This window comes from Mastigoproctus giganteus, chromosome 9, assembly GCF_048544385.1.
Source record: "Mastigoproctus giganteus isolate SK-2022 chromosome 9, ASM4854438v1, whole genome shotgun sequence".
NCBI lineage: Eukaryota > Metazoa > Arthropoda > Arachnida > Uropygi > Thelyphonidae > Mastigoproctus > Mastigoproctus giganteus.
In genome coordinates, this window is record NC_143583.1 from 207756412 (window position 1) to 207772448 (window position 16037).

The 16037-nt window shown below is 39.8% G+C and overlaps 1 protein-coding gene across 1 annotated transcript in view; it reads left to right on the plus strand.

The window, feature by feature from the left end:
* Positions 1–1447: 1447 nt before the first annotated feature.
* Positions 1448–16037, plus strand: part of LOC150081078 (uncharacterized) — a 117011-nt gene continuing 102421 nt past the window's right edge. The window contains exon 1 of the mRNA XM_090381104.1: positions 1448–1617. The gene's annotated coding sequence lies outside the window, so the exon portion shown is untranslated. The remainder of the gene's footprint in view (positions 1618–16037) is intronic.

The window sequence follows — 16037 nt, forward strand, 5'->3', positions numbered from 1 at the left end:
GGTGGAGAGATGGTTGATAACTACATCAGGTTTCAGGAATTTTGGAGAAAAAATCAGATCAGAGTGAGTATCCGAATAGTAATTTCTAATTTTATTTCCCGATAACGTTGGTATGGAGAAGGTACAGGTGATAGGTGAGCGATCTGATGAGAATGTGAAAGGGTTGGGTTATTACAGTTGGGCAAGTTGTGGAATACTAGGTCTAAAGCTTGACCTTTTCTCGTTGGTGGTGTGATATGTCTCCTGAGGGCTAAAGAATTCAAGTTTAACGTTAAGGCTTGTAGAGCTTTTACATGTCTTGGGACTGGCATATTGAAGTCTCCACCCACAACAGTTTGTTGAGTAGGGGCTAGGCTTGTTACTAACCAGGTCTGAAGTTCAATCCGTGTAACTTCGGAATGGTCAGGAGGGAGGTAAACCAAACAGAGTTGTATTTTCATTTGTCGGTTCACCAGTGTTACACACAAAGCTTCAAAGTTGTTAGACTGGTTTAGTTTAACTCTAATCGCCTGCCACTGGATTGGAAAGAATATTTGGACGCCTCCTCCTCTTCCCATACCTCTACTGTTTCCGATACCTTTGTAAGGGGAAGTTTTAAGAAGTATATCGATTTGTCAGCCAGGTCTCTGTTAAATTGATGAGATCAGTTTCTCTGAGAGATAAAAGCGTTTGGAGGGAGTGGAGCTTATTAGATAAACTCGTGACATTTTGTAGGAAATATCGCAATTGCATAGTTTTTGATTCAGTCTCCAAACTAGCCATTAGTTGCTATGTTGGATTAGATTGTGAGTTTTGTCTGTGCGCCCTCACGGGGCATCTTTCTTTAACAAGCTTAACCAGTGTTCCTGGAGGCCAGTTCTTCTGGCTCATGACAGTATTAGTCGCGATAGATGTGCATATCACTATGAAGGAGGCATAGCATGGGTGTTTGGTTCTAAATTTCTTTACGTCCATTTCAAACCCATATTCCATCAAAAGAGACTTTTAATACTCTCTGTTCTTGTCTTGCGTTTATCATTGACAAAACCCCATGACCTGCCCTGGCAGCCTGTCTGCATTGCTCAGTAAACTTCATATCTGACTGCACAATTACTCCCAGGTCTTTTTCATTTTCTACCACCTTAAGTGTAATACCACACAGTTGGTACGTTTCTCTGGAGTTACTTCTATCCATATGCAGTACTTTGCATTTGTCAATGTTAAACTTCGTGTGAATCGTGTTTAATTAGGCCAAGACATGAAGCTAAAGGAGTTAAATACGTAAAGGCAAAAATTGAGTAAATACGAAATATGATAAAATAGAATAAAAAAAAACACGAATAAAAAGAAATAAAAGAACCACACAGCACTGGATAAGTAAGCACTAATTACAGCACTAATTTCTGCTTTAAAACTGAAATATATGGGGAAATCGTAGTGAGGGCGCGCTGATCACAGTGTGAGAACCGTGTGCAGAGCGTTTGTCTCAAAGATTTGTGTTTCCGGTTTGTTTTGTTTTTATATTTCGTTAATTTATTTTTGTGAAGAAAATAAAACTAGCTAGACAGCTGTAATTCGTAGAAAATCAGAGAATTAGTAATTGTAATAATTGTTACGAAAGTTTTTCCTTGTGCCCTGGTAAGGATTTCATTTATTTTTTTGTAATTGTAGCGTCAAACAGGCTATTTCGTTCAAGTTCTGTATATTATTCTTTTATTATATTTAATTATTATATGTTGTATGGGGAGCCATGTGAAAAAATTAATTGAACGATTTTACGCGGGTTTCTTTTGTGAAAGTGAAGGATTGGCGCCCGCCACTCACAAGCGAATAGACATTTTTATTAGCATTGATTACAGCCATATACGAATGGTGGATAATAAAAGTAACGTATCAGCGAAATAATGTGATAGTATTTGAATGAAAAGTTTGAATCCATTATATAGTTTTTTGACATATTCAGAAAAAAAATTAAGCGATTACTTTTAATAATAATATTGATAAGTAAGCAGGGAAGCGTAATCGATGAGAAAAAGAACATTTTATATTCTTAAATTCATTCAGAGCATATATTGCGAAGTAACTGAAAGAGGTGCTGCCATGAAGTATTATGTAAGATGAGGACCAATTGTTAATATCCTGATTTCTAGGCTGTTCAGGTGAAAATAATACAAATGTCTACAATTACAGTGAAAAGTTACTGTTCTGCCCTTGAAGGATAGCAAACATTTCACAGCTTTAGTTTGTACTGATTTTTTTTTCCATAATAAAGGAAGTAAGCAGGCCCTTAGCCATGATTACGAGGGCATCCTTGGACACAGGGAGGAGCCCCCCCCACACACACAGACTGGAGATGTGCAAATGCTTCCCCAGTTCACAAAAGGGGATTAAAAGGTGATGTGAGTAATTACAGACCTGTTAGTTTAACTTCTGTTCCGGGGAAAATAAAGGAGTCACTGATTGACAAAGCACTGCAGGATCATCTAGACAAGACTATAGCAACAATTCAGACACATCATGGGTTTGTTAAGGGGAAGGCTTGTCTGAACAATTTCATTGGATGCTATGATGTGGTCACAAAGGAACTGGATGCAAAAAATAATTTTGATATATACTTGGATTTTAGGAAAGCTTTTGATACTTTTGCACACGGAAGACTACTGTACAAGTTGGAACAGTATGGCATTATGCGAAAATTCCTACAATGGATAAAAGGATGGTTGGTAGAGATTCAGAAAAGGGTGCCCCTTTCAAAATGGCGGCGAGGAGAGGAGGGGAAAAGCAATGATTGGCGGGTTGTGACACCGCCCACTCACTGCGTTCCCCCTCCTCTCCTCGCCCGATGGATTTCAAGTGACACGCGAACGGCACTTGGCACAGCAACAAAAATGGCGGCAGAAAACAAATCGTAAATCCCAGTTACACGGTAAATCCAAGTTACAAAAATGCACGTTTTTTCGCGAAAATAAAAAGTCACGTGATATTTGAATGAGTCTGATATAGCTGAAAAGGGGACCAAGAAATTTCGTGAAAGAAAAGGAACAAAAATGCACGTTTTTTCGCGAAAATAAAAAGTCACGTGATATTGGAATGAATCTGATTTAGCTGAAAAGGGGACAACGAAATTTCGCGAAAAAAAAGGAACCGCAAATCAACAAAATATTAATATAAAACAAAAAGTTACACGAAATGCAATCACTTGTTTCTTAGGAGGATAAAAAAATGCACGTTTTTCTATGCTATTTCTAAGACAAACTATCAGATTGAACTGGCACAAAGAAAAACCACTCACGTCATTGGTCGGGTGTCCACCTTCAATCCTCGGTTATATACAGTACTTACTGCTTTTAAAAATTCAAGCGTCAGATCGCTGCTGCTGGAATTTTCCTTGGCCACATGTACTCTGCGAGGTAGGAGTCGAATTTTACACAGCAGCAACAGGACACCCGCACAAATGAAATATAGACTAAAAATGACCACCAGAGCCTGGAAATGGCGCAATAGTAATCAGCCATTCACATTGTGATTGGCTGATTACTATTGATTGATTACTGTTGATTGGCTGGTTACTACAGTTCGTCCTGTAATTTTTTGTTTCTTGGTTTTTTTTTTTTAAATTGCCATTCTTTTTCTTTATTAATTTTTATTATTTTTTTACTTTTTTTTTCTGGGGGCTACCGCCCCCAGACCCCCGTTTATGTGGGGGCTCCAGCCCCCACACCCCCGGAATTATTCAGCTGACATACCTCGCAACCACGTGATATCAAACACACCACAAAGTAACGGCCACCACGGCCATTCTTTTTCTTTATTAATTCCCACGTATATTTGCTCCTGAAACAAATATGTGATGAATAATTTATTAAATATGTGATGAACAATAAAAATATACGAGGACGGTTTCATATCGTCGCGTGTTTCCAGTGCCGTTAGTTACGTGGCACAGAGAAAAATACCAATAAACAAAAGACATACCTCGCAACCACGTGATATCAAAACACCACAAGTAACAAGTACGGCTATTGATTGCGGCCATTTTTTCTTTATTAATTTTTAATATTTTTTTGTTCTGGGGGCTACCGCCCCCAGACCCCCGTCTATGTGAGGGGTGGGAACAATAAACAATACCAATAATCAATAGAAGTATCTCGCAACCACGTGTAATCAAAACACGTGTTTCCTAGTGTTTCCATTACCGTAATCAAAACACGTGTTTCCACGTTAGTTACGTGGCACGCAGTGCGTGTTCTACCGTGCCGGCTGCATCCGTCTCTTAAGGAGATCACGTGACGATAGGCGGAGTCAACACCCGTCAATCACGGCTGTATCGCTAGCAGTCTGGAAGGGGCACCCGTTTCTGAATCTCTGCCGGATGGTTGAGTGGGAGAAGACAGAATGGTAATCAATGGACACCGCTCTTCATGGACTAACGTTATTAGTGGAGTGCCCCAGGGGTCCATGTTGGGCCCATTGTTGTTTTCTGTATTTATCAATGATATTGATGAAGGTAATGCAGGCTTAAAGTCCAAGTTTGCATATGATACAAAGGTTGGTGGGGTTGTTAATGATAGTAATGACAGTATGCTACTGCAATGGGATCTAGAAAAGTTGAGCAGATTGGCTTAGAGGTGGCGACTGAGGTTTAACATTAACAAATGTAAAGTACTGCATATGGGTACCAGTAACGCCAGAGTAACATACCATCAACTAAGTAACATCAACAAAAAATGCCAAATCAAATAGCCAGTTGTTATCTAATAATAAGGTTCTTTCATTAGGTAGTTCATTTTCCTGTTCTAAAAAATTATAAACAGCATTTTTCAGTTTCTAAAATCTACTCAGAACCTGTCCTCCAGAAAGCCAGTGCACCTCACAATGAAGGACAAGTTCATATTCCAAATCTAACAACTCACAATATTCTCTGAATTCTTGTCTGTTTAATGCTCTTGCTCTAATTTTATTCACAAATTTCGCAACCGGTAACATAACGTGCTGCATATTTAAAGTTTTTCCACACAGTGCCTCTTGGTGTATAATGCAGTGATATTTTAGTACAGGAAGATTTAAAAAAATTTCAAGCAAAGTTGTAGTGCCATTGGCTTTACCGATCATTAACGGCACTCCGTCAGTACACACACACTGATGAGTTTACTATAATCTAATTTTAGATTTTCTAGGCATGATTTTACTTTTTCAAATCTCTCTGATCTTGTTTTACCATGCAATGACTCCAGACTGGCAAGTTCTACAAAAACATTAAAATTATCATCAATTCCTCTTATAAAAATGCTTACCTGGGCTACACCACATATGTCTCTTGATTCATCCAAAGCTAGAGAAAAGAAAGTACAAGAATGGACAAGATCTTCCAGTTGCTGAGATACATCCTGAGAGAGTTCCTCGATACGTCTCGTAACTGTCTGCCTTGATATAGCAATTTCGTCTGCTTCCTTTCAATACCTTTATTACCAAGATGGCATGCATATATTTGGAGACAATGCTTAACAATTTCTTCTCTGTCAGAAAAAGGTTTCTTTTTTTTCCCCAATACTAAAGCAATTTCATAGGATGCTTCTATCATCGCCAAGTCTTCACAACTTACTTTAGCAAATATATTCTGATTTCTTCCTTTTTCTTAGTCACATGTTCTTTTCGTAGCTCAGACCTAAGAACTAACTTCATTTTTCCTTCTATGTTAGTCTGATGCTGTGATTTATAGTGTCTATTAGGATCATGTCTTTTATTATGTGAAAGAGTATACTGAGTTATGCAAAGCCATTAGAAAGAGACTGAGAGGACATAAGATTTAACACAAGAAAAGTAGAACAAACATTAAGGGAAAACAAAGGATTTAAATCAGCAGCCATGAGCAGTAATACAGAAAGACAAATGATACTGAAACTGAAGAATAGCGATGGTGTACTTATAAACAGCAGAGAAGGCATAATTCAAATAGCAGAAGACTACTATAGAGAATTATACAAGTAGTGAGGGAATGATACCAGCAGTGGGGAAGATGGATTGCAAAGTAGCAACACATACGACATACCCGATATTCTTCCTGATGAGGTAGAACATGCATTGAAGAAAATGAAGAATCGGAAAGCCCCTGGGGAAGATGAAGTTACTGTAGAGTTGTTAAAATTGGGAGGAAGAGACATAACACAAAAAACTGGCAAGGCTCTTCACAAAGTGCATTAGAAAAGCTGTGATGCCTAAGCAGTGGAATAATGCAATCATAGTTTTGCTGCATAAGAAAGGAGATAAATCAGAAATTGGAAATTATAGACCAATTAGCTTGTTATCCCATATCTACAAGTTGTTCACAAGGGTCATTACTAACAGATTAGAAAGAATACTTGATGAGAATCAACCGAAAGAGCAAGCTGGCTTTAGGACAGGATTCTCAACTATCGATCACCTTCACGTAATATCACAGCTAATGGAGAAAGCAAATGAATATAAAACACCATTATGCCTGGCATTTGTGGATTATGAAAAGGCATTTGACTCCATACAGCATAAGGCAATGTTTCGGGCACTGGAAAGACAAGGCATAGATACTCCATATATTATGATTTTGAAGAAAATATATGAGAGTGCTACATCCTTTATTAGACTAGACAAAGACAGTAGCAAATTTAAAATCGAGAAAGGAGTCCGACAAGGGGAGACAATATCTCCGAAGCTGTTTACTGCTACCCTTGAGGAAGCTTTCAGAAGATTAGACTGGTCGCAGAAAGGAGTCAATGTGAACGGAGAGTACCTAAACCATTTACGATTTGCAGATGACATTGTGGTCATAAGCCACGATCCCAAAAATTAGAGGAAAATCTTAATCAGTTATGCACAGTTAGTAAGGATTTTGGACTAAAGATGAATATGGCTAAAACAAAAGTAATGATGAACAAGTATGCCACGGAAAGGGAAATAATGATTGAAGGAGCAGTAATTGAAAAGGTGGAGTCATATACTTATCTGGGACAAGTTATTAGCTGTAATAATGATAAATGGCTGGAAGTCAAGAGAAGAATAAATTTTGGATGGATAGCATTCAGGAAATATAGTCACATACTGAAGAGCAATATCCCAGTTTGTCTGAAACGTAAAATAATGAATCAATGTATACTCCCCACCACGACTTATGGAAGTGAAACTTGGGCACTCACCAAAAGAATGGAAGAGAAGCTGAGAACTACACAGTGAAGAATGGAACGAATCATATTGGGAATCAGACTGTTAGATAAGAAGAGAAACACATGGATTAGGCAGCAACTCAAGTAAAGGACATTCTTATCAAAACTAAAGAACTAAAATGGTCTTGGGCAGGACACATAGCTCGAAGACATGATGACAGATGGACTAAGAAAATAACAGAATGGTACCCAAGAGGAGCTAGAAGAAAACCTGGAAGACAAAGCCGGAGATGGATAGATGAAATTCATGAGTTTTCGAGTAGTAAATGGATGGCCAGTGCTCAAAACAGAAGGAACTGGAAAGTTGCTGGAGAGGCCTTCATCCTGCAGTGGATTGAAAATGGCTGATGATGATAAGTGTAGTAGTAGTAGTAGTGGCATGAGATGCAAGAAAGCAAGTGTATGAGCTTATGCAGCATCAGCCAAAAAAAAAAAAAAAAAAAATCACACCATTCCATCCAAATGCCTGTCCACACATTTGGTTGGTACTTCACAGTTGGTATGTTTCTCTGGGGTTACTTCTACCCATATGCAGTACTTTGCATTTGCAATGTTAAACTTCGTTTCCCACTTCTCAGCCCATCTGCCCAAATTTTCTAGATCCTGTTGCAATAGCACATTGCCATTACTGTCATTAACAACCCTGCCAACCTTTGTACCGAGCCCTGTGGGAATCCACTAATAACATTAGTCCACCAAGAGCAGCACCCATTGATTACCACCCTCTGTCTTCTCCCACTCAAACATCCTTTCATCCATTGTAGCAACTTACCCTTAATACCATTCTGCTCCAATTTGTATTGCACCTCCATAGCCAGGTGGGAAGGAGTGGCAGTGCCTAGCACACGCTTCTTGATTAGACCGGGGTTCGAGCCCGTGAGCCACCAAATACGGATGATGCAGAAAGGTCAGGGGAATGACCACGCATATTCCCGGAGCAATATGGGCTTAGTTATATTAGGATGACTAGGTGGTAGATGACTCTCATCAACCGGTGAAATACCACCACTTTGCTTATTGGAGGCTTGAAGTGGTGGAACCCATGTTTAGTCTCTAGAGATAAGTTCCGGCCAACCCTTCCCTATCTCTTCCATCATGCAGTATGATGATTTTTGAGGTTATGATGAATGTCGTGGCGAGATCCAATATTTCTTACATTTCGAGGGTACAGCTCTAAAACGGTGTTCGCAGGCCGGCCGCTAGTTAGTACACCGGACTGAACCTATTGGTAACTCTCTAGGAAGCTTCCGTATCAGCTAGTGTATAATCTTGCTACCTCTACTCTACCAGATAGTGACTGGAGGGAGTCCGAGTAGTGTGCATGTGGGGAGCATTGTCGAGGCCACGTTATGTCAAGGATCTGGGTATATTCTTACCACATGTACGCCATATCCAAAAATTTCATTACTTCATACAGCATGTCCCACCCACTTTTTCTTACTATTGAATACACCATGAATTGTCAAAATAATAGAGCAAGCTTATCTGCGAAAAGATCTAAACCTCCCAAAAACTTCCTAATTCATTTCACAAATATACGTGGTCTCAATTCTAATCTCAAGGATCTCCATTTCCACTTGCAGTCTTCCAAACCCGATGTACTTTTTCTGACTGAATCTCAGTTATCAGTTGATTCAACTACTGCTCATCTCAGATGTCCTAATTATTTGCTGTATGATTCCTTTCGCCTCAAAGGTGGTACTTGTGCATATGTCCGTTCTGATATTCCCTGTCAAAGACTTGGCAATTTGGAATCTCCTCTCTTTGATCTTCTCTGGCTTAAAATCTCTCTACTTCATTGTGTAAAATTCATCTGTTGTCTCTACCGTTCTCCCAACTCCACTAATCACTTGGAGCTCTTTGACTTCCTCTCTTTGCAACTTGACTTTCTCCAGTCCAACTTTCCTAACAGTGAGGTAATTTTCCTTGGTGATTTTAACGTTCACAACTCCAGCTGGCTTCCATTTTCTAGTCACACCGACCCAGCAGGTCGAGATGCTGAGGCTTTTGCAATTACTAATGACCTAGCACAGATTGTTCATTTACCTACAAGAATACCGGACAATCCTAATCATACAGCCAATACGCTTGATCTTTTTCTCACAAACAACCCTTCTAAGTACAAGGTTGAAGTGAGAGGTCCTTTAGGCATTTCAGATCACAACTTGGTGATTGTCTCTTCTCCAATGGAACCTTTATCTCATGGCTATTCCGAACCTCGTATTGTTTGGCATTGTAAGAATGCAAAATGGGATGACCTGCGAGACTTCTTTTCTTCTTTTCCTTGGTCTGATTACTGTTTCAAAACTTCTGATGTCAACGTTTGCTCAGATCGTGTCAGTGAAATTATTCTTGCAGGAATGGAAGAATAATTTCACTGACATTTCAATAATTTAGATAAAGGACAATAATTTCATTGTCCTTTATCTAAACCTTGGTTTTCCAATAAATGTGCTAAGGCTGTCCAAGAGAAGAACGTTGCATATCGTAATTGGCTTGTTTCTAATTCTTCAGTTTCATTTTCTGCCTACACCAAAGCTCGCAACAATTGTAAAGCAGTTTTATTAATCAGTCCAAACTAGAGTTTGAACGGGCAAGAGTAGAAAACTTGCTTCTTGCCCTAATGGTAGCCGAGCGTTCTGGTCTCTTGCCAAAGCTATTGGCCGCAACTTTTGCCCATCTCTGCTCCCACCTCTGTCCAAACCAGATGGTTCTGTTGTCACTTCAGCCAAGGATAAAGCTGACCTGCTAGCATCCCATTTTTCTTCGAGCTCATGTATTAATGATCTTGGTAAAGCACCTCCCACCATTCCTAACATGCTCTATTCAATGCCTCCTGTGGTCTTCCGTCAAAAGGATATCAGAAGGATTTTGATGAATCTTGATGCCAAGAAAGCTCCAGTTCCTGATGGTATTTCTCCACTTGTTCTCAAAACCTGTGCTCCTGAACTTACTCCTATTCTTTGTCGCCTTTTTTCACTTTCTTATTCCAAAGGTGTTTTTCCTTCTGCTTGGAAATTTGCTCATATCCAGCCAGTTCCTAAAAAGGGTGACAAATCCTTCCCATCCAATTATCGTCCCATTGCAATTACTTCTACTCTTTCTAAAGTAATGGAGAAATCAATTAACCGCAAACTCTTAAACTACCTAGAAACCTTCCGTCTGATCAACGATCGCCAGTATGGATTCCGTCAGTGTCGATCCACTGGTGATATTCTGGCTTATGTTACCCATTTATGGACTAATTCAATGGAAAGGTTTGGTGAAACACAAGTAGTTGCTCTTGACATCTCAAAGGCTTTTGATCGTGTTTGGCATAAAGGTCTTCTAAACAAGCTTCCATCTTATGGTTTGCCAACTGTTTTTAGTAATTGGTTATCCAGTTTTCTCTCTGATCGCTCACTGAGGGTGATGGTAGATGGCTCTCTGTCTTCTAACTTCTCCACTAATGCCGGTGTCCCCCAAGGTTCAGTTCTTTCCCCCACTCTTTTCCTCTTGTATATCAATGACTTTCTTCCATTGACTGGAAATCCTATCCATAGTTTTGCTGATGATAGCACATTGCATTCAACTTTCCATTTTGAGAAACCTTGTCCAGCTCAATCAGCTTCAAATTCTCGAAAATCTGCTGCCAATTCCTTAAATGCCGATCTTCAGGTAATTCTCCAGTGGGGCAAAGACAACTTAGTTGATTTCAACCCTTCTAAAACTCAATCTTGTCTTATATCTCGCAAAAAGGATTCTTCTGCTCCTATGCTTATCTTTAGTGACACTCCGATTTCTAGGCAAAATGATATATCTCTTTTGGGGATTACCCTGACTTCTAATCTCTCTTGGCACAAGCACATTACAAATATTGCTTCCTCTGCATCTAAAAAACTTGGTTTTCTCTTTCGCTCTCGGCGTTACTTTTCTTCCAAACAGCTTCTCACTCTGTATAAATCGCAAATCCGCCCTGCCATGGAATATTGTTCCCACATCTGGGGTGGTGCCCCCAAAACCTCTCTCAGGCTTCTTGATTCCATTCAGAAGAGGGCAGTTAGGTTAATTAATGATTCATCTCTAACAGAGTCTCTCCACTCGCTTTCTCATAGACGCACTGTTTCTGCTGCATGCCTCTTCTACAGATACTTCCATGGGCACTGTTCTTCTGAATTGGCTTCTATAATTCCCGCTCTCTCTTTCAAAACAGTCCGAACACGTGCCGCCACCAGCCAACATCCATTTACTGTCCAACTTCAAACCCACAGAACCAACTTTTCATCTTCCTCATTTATTCATTCAACTGCCATTTTCTGGAACAACCTTCCTTCATACGTATTTCCTGAAAATTACAATCTACAGAAGTTCAAGTCCAATATCAACAAATATCTTCTTTCGTCTTCTCAACCTCCAACCCAAGCACGGTACTAAGTACTATAGGTTATAATACCTCTCGTGTTTGGGGTTCTCATAAAAAAAAAAAAAAAAAAAAAAATAGTTGCTAATGCTTCTAAAAACCAAATAACAACAACAACAGCTTCAATTTGTACAGTAGTCTTCCATGCGCAACAGTGTCAGAAGCTTTCCTGAAATCCAAGTATATGATATCAAAATTATTTTTTGCATCCAGTTCCTTTGTAACCACATCGTAATATCCAATGTCGCACAGTTACATGAAGCTCACTCTATTTCTAACTCTCAGGCCTGTAAAATCTGTACAGATGAATCAAAAACCAAAACCCAAGTAGGTGCTGTGGCAGGCTTCCCTTCATTCACTACTTCTTTCTCATTACCAATAGAATGCAGTATCTTCACTGCTGAGCATTATGCTATAAACGTGGCTCTGCATCCGATTATTGAACTTTTAATTATGCCTGCATTAATATACACTGACTCACTGAATGCTGTCTCTGCTTTAAGTAGTAATTCCAATTCTTCTCACCCTTTAATAAAAGAAATACATTCTAAACTACATACTTGCAATGAGTTGAACCAAACTGTTACATTCTGCTGGATCCCAGGGCATTGTGGAATAGCTGGAAATGAAAGAGCAGATCTTGCAGCCAAGCAACCAGATAACTGCTATTTCACAGACTTTTCAAGTTCCATATACTGATTACAAACAGATCATCCCTAAAGCATGTTATAAGAGCTGGTCAACAGTCTGGAAAGGTTATCCAGGAAACGAACTTTACTGTATAAAACAAGACCCAAAGCTGTGGCTCCCCAGTTTCTGGAGTAGCAGACAACAAGAAGTAATTCTATTAATGCTAAGGATTGGGCATGCTCACCTCATTCACCTGTATCTCTTAATGAGTAACAGTGCTCCACAATGCACATCATGTACAACAGACTGTTTGTCATTTATTAGTGGACTGTCCTCACCTTTTTAATATCTGCTGAAGCACCTTAAATCAGTTACTGATGCACAGTCATTAACATTATTGCACATTCTTGGAGATTAGCATTAGCATTAGTAGAGGCATTTGATGCAAGAAAGCAAGCTTATGCAGCATCAGCCAAAAAAAAAATAATAAAATAAAATAAATAAATAAATAAAAAATAACCACTTCCACTTCACCCCTCTGTTCGTTCGAAATACCTGTCCAGCTGAGCCTTAAACCTATTTAAGCTATCAACTTCCACGACAAGGGATGGAAGTCTGTTCGACCTACCAACCACCCGCTGGCTAAAGGCAAATTTCCGCACATCTATCCTACATCTGTCTTTCCTCAATTTGAATTTATGCCCACTCAGGTGATTATTCTGAGCTAGAGGAAGAATTTCATCAGCATTGAGCATGCTCAAACCATTCAAGGCTTTGTACATCTCTATCAGATCACCTCGCTGGTGCCTAGTCTCCAGACACTGTAATTCACAAAACTTAAGCCTTTCTTCGTAAGAGCACCCCTTTGTTCCATTCACTAATCTTGTTGCCCTTCTCTGTACTCGTTCCAGCAGCCCTACATCCTTCTTGAAATGAGGCCTCCAGGCCTGTATACAGTACTCTAGGTGTGGCCTGACCATTGCCTTATACAAGGGAATAATCACCTCCTTATCCCTGCTAGAAAAATTCCTATATATCATTGACAATACACCATGAGCTACTCTTGCAGCCTGTCTGCACTGCTCAGAGAACTTCATATCTGCCTGCACAACCACCCCCAGGTCCCTTTCATTCTCTACCACTGGCAGTGTAGTACCACAGAGTTGATATGTTGCTCTGGGGTTGCTGTTTCCCATATGTAGTACTTTACATTTGTCAATGTTAAACTTCATTTGCCACCTCTCAGCCCATCTGCTCAACTTTTCCAGATCCTGTTGCAGCAGCATAGTGTCAGTAGTGTCCTTGACAATCCTGCCAACCCTTCGTATCGTCTGCAAACTTGGACATTAAGCTTGATATACCATCATCAGTATCATTTATAAATACAGAGAACAATAAAGGACCCAATACTGAACCCTGAGGGACTCACTAATAACATTAGTCCACGATGAGCAGTGTCCATTGATTACCACTCTCTGTCTTCTCCCCTTCAACCACCCTTTTATCCATAGCAGCAATTTGCCTCCAATGCCACACTGCTCCAATTTGTGCAGCAGTCTTCCATGTGCAACAGTATCAAAAGCCTTTTTAAGATCCAAGTATATAATATCAAAGTTATTCCCTGCATCCAGTTCTTTTGTGACTGCATCATAGTATCCAATCAAATTGGTCAGGCAAGACTTCCCCTTAACAAACCATGTTGTGTCCGAGCTATAACTGAAGTCTTGTCTAGATGATCCTGCAGTGCTTCTTTAACCAGTGCCTCCATTAATTTTTTGGGAACAGAAGTTAAACTCACAGGTCTATAATTACTTGTGTCAGCCTTTGATTCTCCCTTGTGAATTGGGGTCACATTTGCACATCTCCAGTCCATGGGTACCTCCCCTGAGTCCAAGGAAGCTCTCATAATTATGGCTAAGGGTTTGCTTACTTCCTTTGCTGCCTCCTTTAATATAAGTGGATAGATCCCATCCACCCTGGGTGCCTTTTTTAAGTTTATCTTCGACAATTTCTCCTCCACTTAGCTCTCAGTTATTACAAAATCATCCAGCTCACTGCCAGAGTTCAATTCACCTCTGGTATTCCCATTGCTGAATAACTCCTCATGTGTGAATGTCGATGCAAATTATTCATTTAGTTTGTTAAGCTACCTGAGCAGGGTCATCAACAGTTGACCCATCGATATCAAGTGGACCAATCTGATTCATCCCCTTCCTTCTAGAGCTTACATAAGTAAAGAACTCTTTGCTGTTTTTCTTTGCATCCCTTGCCAAGGATCTCTCGTAATCTGCCTTCGCCTGCCTAACCTCCTTTGTAACTTGGTTACAGATCAACTTGTATCTATCATAGGCTTCTGTGTCACGTGTTAATTTGTATGTATCCCATGCATTTTTCTTCTCTGCCATATGCCTCATTAGTTCATCTGACATCCATTTAGGCCTAAACCTTGAACAATATTTCTTTGTTGGTATGAAAAGCCTAGTAGCTTCCAAGATAAATTCTTTGAATGCTTCCCATTTTGAATTTGCTGTTGTTAACATCATCAGTTGATCCCACTGTATAGAATTTAAACACTGTCTCAGTCCATCGTTGTCGCCTTTATGAAAGCAATACCCCTTCCCTTTACCCCTAATGGTAGTTACCTCTTTGAGTAACTCCCACTTCAGAACATTATGATGACTGCCACCTAGTGGTTCATTTACCTGCAGATTCTTAATGCATGAAGAATCACTACTGATAATCAAATCAAGAGTATTACTCCCTCTAGTTGCCTCCCGAACATGCTGATGTAGAAAACAATCATCCAATAAATCCCCAAAAGCCTTGCTAGTGTGTGAGTGACCAGCCCCCAAATTCCAGTCAATATCTGGGAAATTAAAATCCCCCATTATAAGACTCTCTGATTTACTGGCCCACTCTATTTCTCTGTACAGTTTCTTATTATACTCATCAGAGTCAATAGGCCTATAGCACACTCCTACTCTCAATTTTGATCTCCCAATGCTTATGTCACACCAAACTGACTCAACATTGCACTGTCCAGCGATGTTGACTGGCTTCACTTCCTTGGATTTTATGTGTTTTTTAACTAATAGCATAACTCCTCCTCCCTTCCTATCCTGTGTATCCTTTCTGTAGACATTGTACTCCCCAAATTCCAGTTCTGCATTCCTTATATCTGTGTGACACCATGTCGCTGAAATCCCAACAATATCTGCCTTTGATGTTTTGAGCAATACCTCAAATTCATCAAATTTATTACTAAACTTCTAGCATTGGTGTACACGTAAGTATACATTCAACTGCTCTTCCCCTTAGCCACCCTAACACAACCCATGTGTTTACTTGTAGCTACATGATTCCCAGCAGTCTCTGAAATATCCTGCATCTTATTTTCCCGGCTGCTGCTCATTCCAATAGAAGCAGTGCAAGAATCACTTTCTCTTCTGCCAGTGGCTACTGTTAATCTATTAGTCCTTGTATCCCCCCAATCTAGCAGTTTTTCGACCCACCTAACACTGCCTCGAGAGCATCAGCAATTACAATCATCAGCACATGATCGTAATAAGAAAACTCTTTACCTACTAGGTGGTAGATGACTTATTTCATCAACCGGTCAAATACCACCACTTTGCTTATTGGAGGCTTGAAGTGGTGGAACCCATGTTTAGTCTCTAGAGATAAGTTCCGGCCAACCCTTCCCTATCTCTTCCATCATGCAGTATGATTGATGATTTTTGAGGTTATGATGAATGTCGTGGCGAGATCCATTATTCCTTACATTTCGAGGGTACAGCTCTAAAACGGTGTTCGCAGGCTGGTCGCTAGATAGT